The sequence below is a fragment of the Ictidomys tridecemlineatus genome, chromosome 14 (genome assembly GCF_052094955.1).
Source record: "Ictidomys tridecemlineatus isolate mIctTri1 chromosome 14, mIctTri1.hap1, whole genome shotgun sequence".
Lineage (NCBI taxonomy): Eukaryota > Metazoa > Chordata > Mammalia > Rodentia > Sciuridae > Ictidomys > Ictidomys tridecemlineatus.
Window position 1 is genome coordinate 22,175,592 of NC_135490.1, and position 12,195 is coordinate 22,187,786.

A 12,195-nucleotide genomic window follows, 5' to 3' on the forward strand; every position below is an offset into this window, starting at 1 on the left:
AACTTTATGTGTACTTTTCTGGCCAAACTGCAAGTTTTAAAAAATCCTTTAGTTCTGCTCCTGATTATCATAGGAAATCTGGTTGAAAACTTCCAGCAGTATTCATGCCACTGACTGCTATGCTTCCTTGAAATTTCCTCCACCCGATTAATAAGTCTATCACTTTTAAATTCAGCCTCACACAGAGTCTACCTTAGAGCAAATGTTCATTGTGTTCTCAATACCTTTAATCAGGTTCCCAGATATGTCACCTTGGTTTAGATGCCAGTTCTCTAATGGCAGAAACCCATGCCTTGGTTCATGCTTTTGTATTCCTGTTGAGTCCAGAGCCCTGACGTGTAGCCAATTGGAACTCACCATCATTCTTTCCTTCCTGCTTGGGTTATTATTACAGACTTTGGATATTTGTAACAATATCTCACACTACCACTCTGTTCCCAATATTCTACTACTCTAATGAACTTCCATCATTTATTTCTGGATTTTCTAACATCTCATCCAAATTCTTCATACCTGTAAGAACTTTCTTCCCTCCCCCAGCACCACCCATTTATCAAAAGACTTGTGTCCTTTTGCTACCCTATCCTGACCTAGTTGAAAGATGAATTTTCCTAACTGTCAACTCTAGTATTTCTGTTGAACCAATTTTCAAAGCCAAGTGATGGTATATATTTGGATTGTCATGTTCATTAGCCTCTCACTTCATAATATAAAGGAAACATTCAGAATTCTAGCAGCAAGCATGAATTTTTTATTAAAAATCCTTGATTATTTGGTGACTACTGTTTAGCCTAGTACAATTTCTTTTTTCATTATATTTCTCAGTGGAAAAGAGAGTGCAAAAGAAAAAAAGGATACTAAAAGTGAAATAACATGACAAAAGATAAGGTGTAATCAAAACAGTTTTAATTAAAAAGCTTGATTTTAGTTTTTTCACTTATATTCAATAGAACTACATTGTAGCCACTGTTTTTAAAGGTAAAATCATAGGTGGGGTATAATAAAAAATACCCAAGTTCTTTTAAAATAATTCACCCTCAAGTGAATAAATATCTAACATAGAGTTCAAACTTTCCTCTGTGATTTTCAACTTCTTAAAAAAAACCCCACAAATGTCTGTAACATGTTTACTCTCTAGATTATTCTCTGTTTCTAATAGGAACATTAGTTGTGTTTTGGTGGAAAATATTATAAAAAGCCAAGTGATATAATACGAACTGGAAGTTTTGGGCATCCAAGTTTTCTTTAGTAATAGAATTTGGTTTCTGTTTTCTGCTTTTCAGCACATTTTGTGTTTAGAGCTTTGGGGGATTTGAAGGGCCCAGGAAATAATAAATATATATTTTCTATTGTTTCTTTTTTTTCCTTAATGGGAAATTTCTACAACTTCATAAAATTGTTTACTATTATTACTTTTGCCAAGAAGTGACTGTTGTACTCTTCTTTTTTCAGTTCTTGTTTTGGGGATGAAATATTTAAAAGAAGATTTCTTCCTTACAGTAGAAGGGGTAGAGAGAGAAAAGGGGAGGGGAGGGGAGGGGGGATAGTAGAGAATAGGACTGACAGCAGAATACATCAGACACTAGAAAGGCAATATGTCAATCAATGGAAGGGTAACTGATGTGATACAGCAATCTGTATACGGGGTAAAGTTGGGAGTTCATAACCCGCTTGAATCAAACTGTGAAATATGATGTATTAAGAACTATGTAATGTTTTGAACGACCAACAATAAAAAAAAAGAAAGAATACAGTAAAAAAAAAAAAGAAAAGAAGATTTCTGCAAATATTTATTTAAAATTTTTAAGTAATTGACTTTTTTTACTTCTCTTGTTTCTCTGTTTTGGGGGCCAACCAATTTCTTTTGTTGGTTTGCTTATGGTCAAGAGGACTTGAAAAAAAATTCTCAGCCTGACTGAAGTTTAGACAGTTTGCCTCTAGGCCTCTGACCACTTTTTGTTTATAGCTCTTACTTTAGAAAAATGATAATTATGTTTTCTCTTCTTTTTCTTTTTCTTTTTTGTCTCTGTCCCTATAAGATGTAAATCTTTTTTTAATATTTATTTTTTTGGTTGTAACTGGACATAATATTTTTATTTATTTATTTTTATGTAGTGCTAAGGATCGAACCCAGGGCCTCCCATATGCTAGGTGAGCACTGTACAGCTGAGCCACAATCCCAGCCACAAGATGTAAATCTTTTGAGAAGCCTCTGGATGGTTTTAGACCAGGGGAATGTCATCATTCCTTGGATATGAAATCATCAAGAATAATGATGCCCTGATCTTCCAGGCTTTGTGGTTGACTAAGAATCTAATTCTTAATGCTCACCTTGTTCCAAGACATGAAACTATTTCTAATCCTGAAGATAGTACAGAAAGTTTACTTGTCCTGCATATGCAGAGAGCCTGTGATCCCCTCTGTTCCCCATTCTTAAAATTCCCTCATTCTTTGCTCAGTAGAGATGAGCTCACACTGAGCTGTAGCATCTCTCTCCAACAGTAAGGTCCTTGAATAAAGTCTTCCTTCCCTGTTTAGTATCTTGGTGCCATTTTGCACTGATTCTTGGGGTTTCATCAAACTACTGGTTTTGGAAAAGAGCTTTAATTTATAATTTACATACCATAACATTGACTCACCTTCAGGGTAAAATTCAATGATTTTTGGTGCAACCATCACCACAATTCAGTTTTAGAACATTCCTATCACCCCAGACAGACCCCTTGGCTCATTTGCAATCAGTCCATCATGGTCTGTTCTTTTTATCCTTTTATTTTCTTCATATCTAGTGATTCTTGTTTGTTTATACTCACAGGTGCAGGAGATACTATTCCAGGTAGTTTGTGGACTTCCTTTCTTAGGCTTCCTCTAGAGAACTCTGATTGTTGACTGGCAGGTGTTTTTCAGTGGAGCAGGTGAAGCCAGCTGTGAAGCTGCAGGCTACAGATGCTCTCCTTTGACCAACACCACTCTCATCCGGTGACACCTTGTTTGTTTCCAGGAAAATGTTTGTGCTTTAAAACCAATTCTTGGTCAGACATGGTGATGCAGGCCTGTAATCTCAGCAACCTGGGAGGCTGAGGCAGAAGGATCACAAGTTCAAAGACAGCTTTTGCAAATTAGGGAGGCTCTGAGCAATTTAGTGAGACCCTTTCTCTAAATCAAAAAATAAATAAATAAATAAATAAATAAAACAGACTGTTGATGTGGCTCAATGATTAAGCCCCCCTGGATTCCATCTTTGGTACAAAAAAAAAAAAAAAAGAAAAGAAAAAAAATTTTGCTAAAACCAATTCTTGTTTTGCCTGAGGTGGAGAAGACAGTACACTCGTGTAGGTTGTGTGTGTGTGTGTGTGTGTGTGTGTATGAGAGAGAGAGAGAGAGAGGATGATGAGGAGGAGGAGGCTGAGATTAGAATGGACACAATTGTTCTGAAGATATAATTTCAATTATTTTGCTTGTTTTCAATCTAACTTCAAGCTCATCATCAGTTGTTCCACCTGAAAAATCAACTTCTACCTCCACAAAATGCCATTTCATAAGTCTTTGGATCTGAGGTCTGCAGATTTTTTTTTTGGTTTATTTTAATTCATTAATTTTCATTGAAATATAAAAATGATATTTATTGTGTGTAAATACTGCTTTGAAATGTGTACGTATGTGGAATGGCTAAATTGGGCTAATTAGCATATACATTGCCTCATATACTTATCAAATTTTTGAGATGAGAACACTTAAAATCTACTCTCTTAGTGATGTTCAAGATGTCTGTTTTCTTAATTCAGTAACTACTCTTCCTTTTACATCTTATCTTCCAGAAATGTTTTAACATCTGTAGTCTGTTGATGATCCTGTTCTACTTACTGTTTTGATTTATTTTCTTATTTTTCCCTTTACTGTAATTTTATCTTTCTCTCAGGATGTTGAGAGGCAATTGCACATGTTCTCTGCCACCTTGAATTGCAGCTCAGCTTTCTTCTAAGAAACGATATCAAAGTCAGATGATAATTATTTCAATAGAGATGTCTCAGTCCAGTAATATAGTGGCTTTGTAGTTTGCTGAAGTTCTCTTTATAGTAAGGTAGTTTGCTGAGAGGTTGGATAAAATACAATATAGTTTCTTAAGAGCATGGAAGAGATGACAAGAAAAGAAATTTGGGATTAGTCTAATCAAAGATACAAACCCAGGAAAATGAGTGTAGTAATGGAGCTGATTTTGCCATGAGGGCACTTGACAAAATTTACTTTTTCTGACCTAGCAAAATATGGGAGCAAAATATCAAAATTCTTTCCAGAAGATGAAGAGCAGAGTTCTCTTAAGTTGGGGAGTCTGATCTGAGAACCTTGGAAAGCTGGAATTCAAATGGTATATATCTTCATTTAGAGGGAACAGAAAGAAAATCTCCCCATCTCCCTTCTCTAACTTCAGGAATCTAACCTTGATGCCTTTGAAGAGTGAGAGTATGGAAAGGAAATTCAAAAGAGAAGTTACGGTCTTGAGCCAGCATGGATTTGGAGTCCAAAGATAAATATTCTGGGTTGTCTAGAAAATCCCGCAATATAAATTTATTTTATTTTTGTTGATTCTATAATACACTTAACTATTTTGGTTTTGCATTTTAATATCAAAATATATTCTACAGTCAACAACATGTTAAATTCACTGAAACATTACAATTTTAAATTTCCTGGTTTAAACTAAAGCAAGCCCTCTATATAGTAATATAGCTTAAATCCTCGTCTCAGAGAACTTGCACAAGTGATCTTCAGGAAAATGAGTAGGTCCCTGTAAACAATACTGACCCTACTTGAGACAAGGCACATTATGTGTGACAGCCAGCAGGAACATAGTCTTTAAATTCATTAGATTACTAGAAACCAGCAGACAATTAGAATAAAAATTTTTCAAATAAACAAGTAACAGACAAGTTTGGAAATATCTTCAGGGAATAGGAAATTATGCATACACATGCAAACCTAACAGACTTGAAAATGTATCAAATATATGACCCATAGATGACTTGAGCTTCTTAATTTACATAGAGAAGTATTTTTCTTTGTCCCCTTAATGCTGACGAAGTGAGGTGGTTATGTGTCTCACTTTAAAGGCCTTCTTCAAGATCAGAAGATACTGCTTTTTGAAGACACTTGTCTGTGCATTTCCCTATGTTAGAGTAACACAATCCCTGTTTGTTCAAGACTATGTTGTTTCTTGTGTGGAAAAAACATTTCATACATTTGAGGGGCCAACCTTCACGATGGGCAGTTTTGCTCATTTTCCTGTATAGTTTTCCATCTCATAGCTCAAAAAAAAAAAAGACCATGTGATGTGTTAATTGAAATTTGTGGGCTGTATGGTTTCAGCTCTAAGTGATCCACTGGAGCCTAAGTGTACTATCAGCTCTCCTCTACCCATGTCATGCCTTGAACCTTGTCACTAACCTGCACACACTGCAGGATAGGTGAATTTAGTGTTTCAAGATGGTGCTGGTGGCACCATTGGTTAGAACATAAAACTTAGGAGCCTGCGAAAGTGGCTTCTTTATGGGTGTCAGTTTTCTTTATTTGAAAATCCAGCCCTAGAGAGCGTGTGTCTTTGTACAAGAATGTGAGTTAGTGACACGTGAGTGGTGGGTGGACCCGGTATAGGAAAATGATGTAGCTCCCCTATCAGATTGCTGGGGTTTTCATGGCGGCACTTTGTGTGAACTATGGCATTTCAAAGACGTTTTCATTTATGTACTTTCATTTCTGATTCCTTTCGTACTTGAAATAGTTCAAAATTTCTAAGAAAAAAAAATTTGTCATCAAGGACACTCGTACAAGTTATATTCTACAAAAAGAAAAAGTTTTTGTTTTTTTTTAAACACAAGTTTTGTTTCTGTAGAAGCAAAATTCTTTTTTTTTTTTTCTAACCTTTTTGGAGTTGATGGGCATGATTTGTTTTCATACTTTTCCTGTCAGTAATAGTTCCAGAATCACAATGTGGAGCTAAATGCATTCCTTGTAACTTTTTATTTTTTTTTAGTTTTTGATTTTGCCTTAAGCATTGATGGGTGAAAGTGACAATTGTACATCTTTGATGGCTGCTAAATCTCTCTTTTTTTATGACAAAGGGTAAATGGAAATTGTTTTCCTCTTCATTTTACAGCATCTCATTGCCAAAGAGTACGGTAGAATTTAAGATTTTTTGAGGAGTTTCCAAAGTTTTTAGAGCTCCAAGTCATGTCTCCCACCATAGCCACATAAATCATACAAAGGGGTTGGGAGAATGAGGAATAGATAAGCCATACTTCCTTGGTGCTATGCCTGGTATCCAATCCAGCAAAGCCACAAGCCAAAGATAGACAGAGGCACAGTCATATTTATCTGTGGAGATATTCTAACTCGGGTTTCTTAATAGTGGCCTGTTGGCATTTTAGACTGAATCTTGTTGTTTCAGGTTTTTTCTTGTACTTTGCTGACTAGAATTATTCCCCACCTCTCTAGGTAGTAGACTGTTCCTCCAGTTGTATAATGGAAAGGTTTCTGGACATTGCCAAATGTCCAGAGGAAGAGGGGGAAGAGGAATTGCTCCTGATTGAAAACCCTGCTTTATTTCACTCATAAATCTTGGTCTGATGCAAGGCTGCAAAGAGAGACACAGAACTTAAAGAATCATTGTCTGCATGACTTCAGTGGGCCAGGCGGAGATAAAGTGACAGTGTCAGCTGTGTCTTGGGAAAACTTTTGTGGTGTCCCGGTTTCCTCTCAGATCTTTCTGTTTACTGGGAAAGGGAGCAAGTTTTTTTTTCAGAACAGAAAACAAAGGAATCAAGGCTATCTTGTTGTTGAGTTGCTCTTCATTTAAAGTTCAGTTACAGAGAGAGCAACATGTTCAGGCTGCATGTTGAGCGAATGGGTTCTGCCTAGGTTGCAAGCCCAGTTGTCTAAGGTCAGCTGTTGATCTTGGCAAAACACTGACCTTTCTCATGCCTTAATTGTCTACCAGCAACAGGGATAATGATCAATTTAAGAAGTTATTAATAGGAAGTTATTAAGTGAGACAATATGTACAAAGTTCTTAGAACTGTACTTAGTACATAGGAATGTCGGATCAATGTTAAGGGAGATGAAAAGAAGGTAAAAATAGATGTGTAAGGAGATTAAAAATTGTATCGTCTGTAACCCCATTAATGTAATTAAGTGTGATGTTGGTTTAACAAGCTCTTTGATAATAACTGTTATAATATTACTAGTAGAACAAAGATATACCACAAATGAAGCTGGGTATATATTAAGTGAAATCATGACTCTTTAAAATACATAAAAGTCATTGTTTACTTGACAAAAAACTGATGACCCATACATAAATGTCATTCCCATCTTCAAACATTATTAGAGAGGAATTTGAAACTCTTTACTCACCCCAATTATCCACCCTATATTTCATCTTAGTCCTATCCCACATATGGCAAATATTGGTCAAACAGTTTTATTCAGCTCATTCAAAGTATCTGGTCAGGACATCCAATGTGGTATCTGAGAGCGAGAGGAGGGCCATTCTGGGACCAGTGTTCAGGATGAGGACCAGAACAAGAACAAACACAAAGGCAGAGAACAGTTGCTCAAATCTTCTGAGTCTGCTATGATTCGTTTTATTCAGATATAAAAACACAGAGAGAAATTTAGCCATAACCTGAAGCACCTTCTAACTGCAGCAATATAATATTTTTATAGTTTAGTTTTAAAAAGAAGGTAGGCCTCACGTTTTTATTATTTTTACTATTGCAGATACAGGTACTTGGGATTCATAGAAACGACAACTAGGCCTGGATTTCTGTTACAAGCATGAGTTCATGCTGAGTTCCATTCTCTGGTGACTTAAAGAAGTTAGTCATTAAAATATCCAACAAGTCAGATCTGCAGTAAACACTGTGTGGATATTATTACTTTTTTACAGCAAGAGTAACTTTCACTTTAAGATCCTAGTGGTAGTCTATGATTTTAGTGCATAAAGCAAGTATGAATAGTCTAAAATAGTTCAGGTCTTGGGGGTCTGAATTGCAAGAATTTGTCTGTGGTGTGTACTGGGCTGATTTCAGGTGTAAAACAAAGGCACCAAGGTGAGTGATTTGAGTCTGTTCTCTGGGACATGCATCTCACACAGGCTGGACTTACTTGGGCCCCTTTCTTAAGGATGCACTCCTTTTATGCTCCAGGGGTATTAGTGGGTCGACTTTTTGGTTTTTGACTTTTTTTGGTTCAGTTACTCCTCTAAAACCATTTCAAGGAGTTTCTTTTTAAAATTTATATAGACAACAAAGTAGGAGAGGTTCAGGAGAGTTAAATTTCCAATACCAGGAAAGTATCAGACAGCTTACTAAACATGTAGCTACATACCCATTTGTTGTGAATCGTGCTTCACAAAATTATCCAACAACATGGATGAATATTTTGTTCTCTCTAAACTAAATATCCAAGCTCTCCCTTATTGCAATGTTTTTAAAAATTTATTTATTTATTTATATGTAATCTTCAAAGTAGTAGAAAGAATTCGATGTGAATCATTTTTGGTGCACACTTCTCTCAAACCAGTTGTGTGAATCTCTCTGTACCACTGAGGGCTTCTGGTTCACTGGGATAGGGAGGGAATGTCTCTTATTATTAGACCACCATGTTGGCTCTCATAGATTCTTGAAAAAGGTCAAACTGTACCGCAGTTTCTCTGGACAGCCTTCTTCCTGAAACTGGGGTAGGTTCTAACCTAGCATCGGATACTGCTTACTCTTCTTTCTGTGTTCTACATTTTTCTATTAGGACATTCATCCTAAACCGAGAGTGTTTATATTCTCTCTGTACTGCAATACCCTGCTGTTAATTATTATAAAAATCTTTATCAACTACACTTTATAGTTTTAATTACCCAGTTTATAATTTGTGACCAAAATTTATTCTCCTTCAGTGCAGGCTCTGAAAATTCCATCCCCACTACCAGTTCCTGGATATGCCTCTGCTTTCTTTTCCGAATCTCTTTTGGCTTTGGGTCTCTCCTTTTTTCACTAGCAGTGTGTAGTCAGAGGTTGCTACTGAGAGCCCTATTTTCTTGGCAGGAAAAGAACAACTTCCAGGCTAATTGATACTTGAAAAAAAAAATCTACCCCACTGCATAAAACTCATTTTTTTTTTTCCTGATGCCTCTAGTCATGTCATCTAGAATTTTTGTGGCTATAGCAGGGCAGGGTTAATTGCTTCATGTGCTCTCTGGTGGTATAAAGGTGAATAGGATAAAGCTAAATGAATGAAATCCAGAGTTTGATCTCTTATTTAGCAAGGAGACCTGAATATCAATTCACCATTTCCTGATTTGTCTTTCTGCAGTACTTTATTCTTCCCTCTGCACATTTTTTAAAAAAAATCTCTTTAATCCCTCATGTATTTTCCCAGGAGGACAACTTAGTTTGTTTCCTTTACATAAAAGAATATGAAGAAGTTGTATGTGTTTGATCTCTTATGTGATGATATTGCAGTGGACATAGAAACAGACTGCTCCTTAATTCTTAATTCCTACCTCTTGCAGAGGAACAGGAGAGCTCACTGAGTTAGTTTAAACTTACAAGGAGATACGATTGAATTAAAAAGCATCACACCAGCACAAGACACAGCAAAAATAGGCCATCTAGCTTGCAATATGCTCATCTTCATATTAGAACAACTCTGTTTGAATTCAAATTATTTTACTCAGAACTCTCAGCAATTAAAGAGGCCACTTTTACTTTCTATCATATTTTTATGCCTATTATCATATGTAATACCAGAAACGAGTTGATATCATAAGTTTTATCAACCCACATATATTTGGAATTTTCTTTTTTAAAATAAAAGGTGAAATAGCTTTTTTAGTGGTCATGGTCATCAGAAGTGTATACTTGGAAGACAATGTGTAGAGTCTGAAAACATCTCTTTATAGAGGATTGATAATGTAGAGTCTAGAACCAAAAATTTTATTTATGCTCTTTGAATTGGTACCTTAAGAATCTAAGAGAACCACATTTAATTGGTATATCTTCTTCACTTTCTGTTTATCTTGGGTTTTCCAACATTGAAAGGCAAAGAAATACCATTGTCTGAATATATTTAAAAAAATGAAACTAAACTATCATTTCAAAATATTTTGTAGTTTACACTTAAACCTTTGAATGAGAATCAAAATAATGTTGAAAGGCAACAATGAATGTTTTATAAAATTCAGAGACTCAGTAGTTTGAGTATTCATAGATTTGATTAATTGGGGATTATATTTAACATAATCTTTTAATGGAAAATTATGCATCTTCTTATTGAAGACCATCTGATCATTTGGGTCCATTTTCTGGCTGTCTAATAAAATCATCTTCAAAATGATAATTGAATTTTTTATTAAGAGAATTAGGCAACTTTAGATTGTAAACCCACAGTTGAATATTTGATAAAAAATTGCACATGACTTCCTTTCAAATGCTGCTTTCAGGATGAAGAGTGTGATGCTGATTAAGTTAATAACCTTGAACTTGGAGTTTGGGCACATGTGAAGCACCCTGATATGTCTTGATTTCCTGGAGGCACTGAAAATATGTCATGTAAGACTTTACTACTTTAATATGACAACATTTGCTATATTTGTTGAATTTTTGAAGGTGCTTTTGTTGTATAATATGATATTTATTATATGTACAGAGTTGCACAACCATCACTTGATTCAATTTGAGAACCTTTTTATCAACCTAAAAGAAATCTCAGAACCATTAGCAGTCACTCCTCACTAACACCCACTCTTACCTATTCCCCAGTCCTAGGCAACTGCTAATTGATTTTCTGTGTCTTCAGATTTGATTCTGTGTATTTCATATAAATTCTAACATATAATAGTCTTTTGTGACTTGCTTCTTTCACTTAGCACAGTGTGTAGTTTTAAGGTTAATCCCTGTTGCATCATGTATTGATGCTTCAATCCTCTTTGTGGCTAGATAATATCCCATTATCAATTTTTGTTTATTCATTCAACAATTGTTTCCACTTTTTACTGCTATGTATTTTGTTACCATGAACAGTTGTGTATCAGTTTTTTTATGGACATGTTTTGTTTCTCTTGAATACATACTTAGGAATAGAATATTTGGGTCTCATAATAACCTAAGTTTTAGCATTTTGAGTAGTTGCCAAACTTTTCCAAAGTGGCTGGGTTTGATTTATTTAAACATTTATTTTACATCTAATTCAAAAAAGGATTCTTGTCCATTTGATTTAGATGCTTGGGTATTCCATTGTGTCTTGTTGAGTCTTTAAGATAATCACATTTCTTCAGTCACTCTTGTGTGTTCTGTAAATGAATGATTAGACTAATAGCGGTTTTGTCTCATTTTAGAATTGTAATCTAGAATTTGCCTTTACATGACTTAATACTAGTGGTGCTTTAGGTATTTGGGATTTGACCAGAGCTGCTTTCTCTTTTGTGTTCAACTGTCCTCAAGTAGTGAGCATTAGTTTTATATAAGCAAGGGTTTCAGACTGGGAAAGTGGTGTTCAGTGATGGAAGGCCATATACATCTTGAAGAAGATTCCTTGACATAGTGTAGGTTATCTGGGGATATTCTTATGGCTTGACTTGTCTGTGTGCTATTGTGCCTTATGAGAAGATGTACAAAGAAAGTTTGAGAATTACTGGCCACTCTGTCAAATATCTGGAATTAGACGCAGTCAAAGCTCATGTGCTTCGACTGCCACACTAGGAGCAAGCAGTAAAGTGCACACAGAAGAACTTTCCCTGGATGAATAAAACCTGCAGGGATGAAGGGAGCTATAGGGTCAGTGATGTGTGATACACTCTGAGATGTTACAGAGAGTAGCTGCCTTGAACTATCTAGACAGCTTTGAGACATTTAAAATCTTACTCTTTATATGCCACAGTGGTCCCTGCAGGGCCCAGCTGAGGTCTTTAAGTCCAGCAGAGGTGTTTAGTGAAGGTATGAGAGAATCCTTACTCACCAGTCATAGAGGAGCAGACCTCTGAAAATCAAGAGGCCCTAGAGAGCCATTGACAGCTGGTAAGAGCCACCTGGGGCTAGAGCCAATATGAGGAGCAGCTTATGAACAACTAGTGCCCAGGGAGAACATCTCTGGGAACTGACTCCACAGCTCTTACCCTCACATCCTCTTCTGGGACCAGCATTTTAAGCA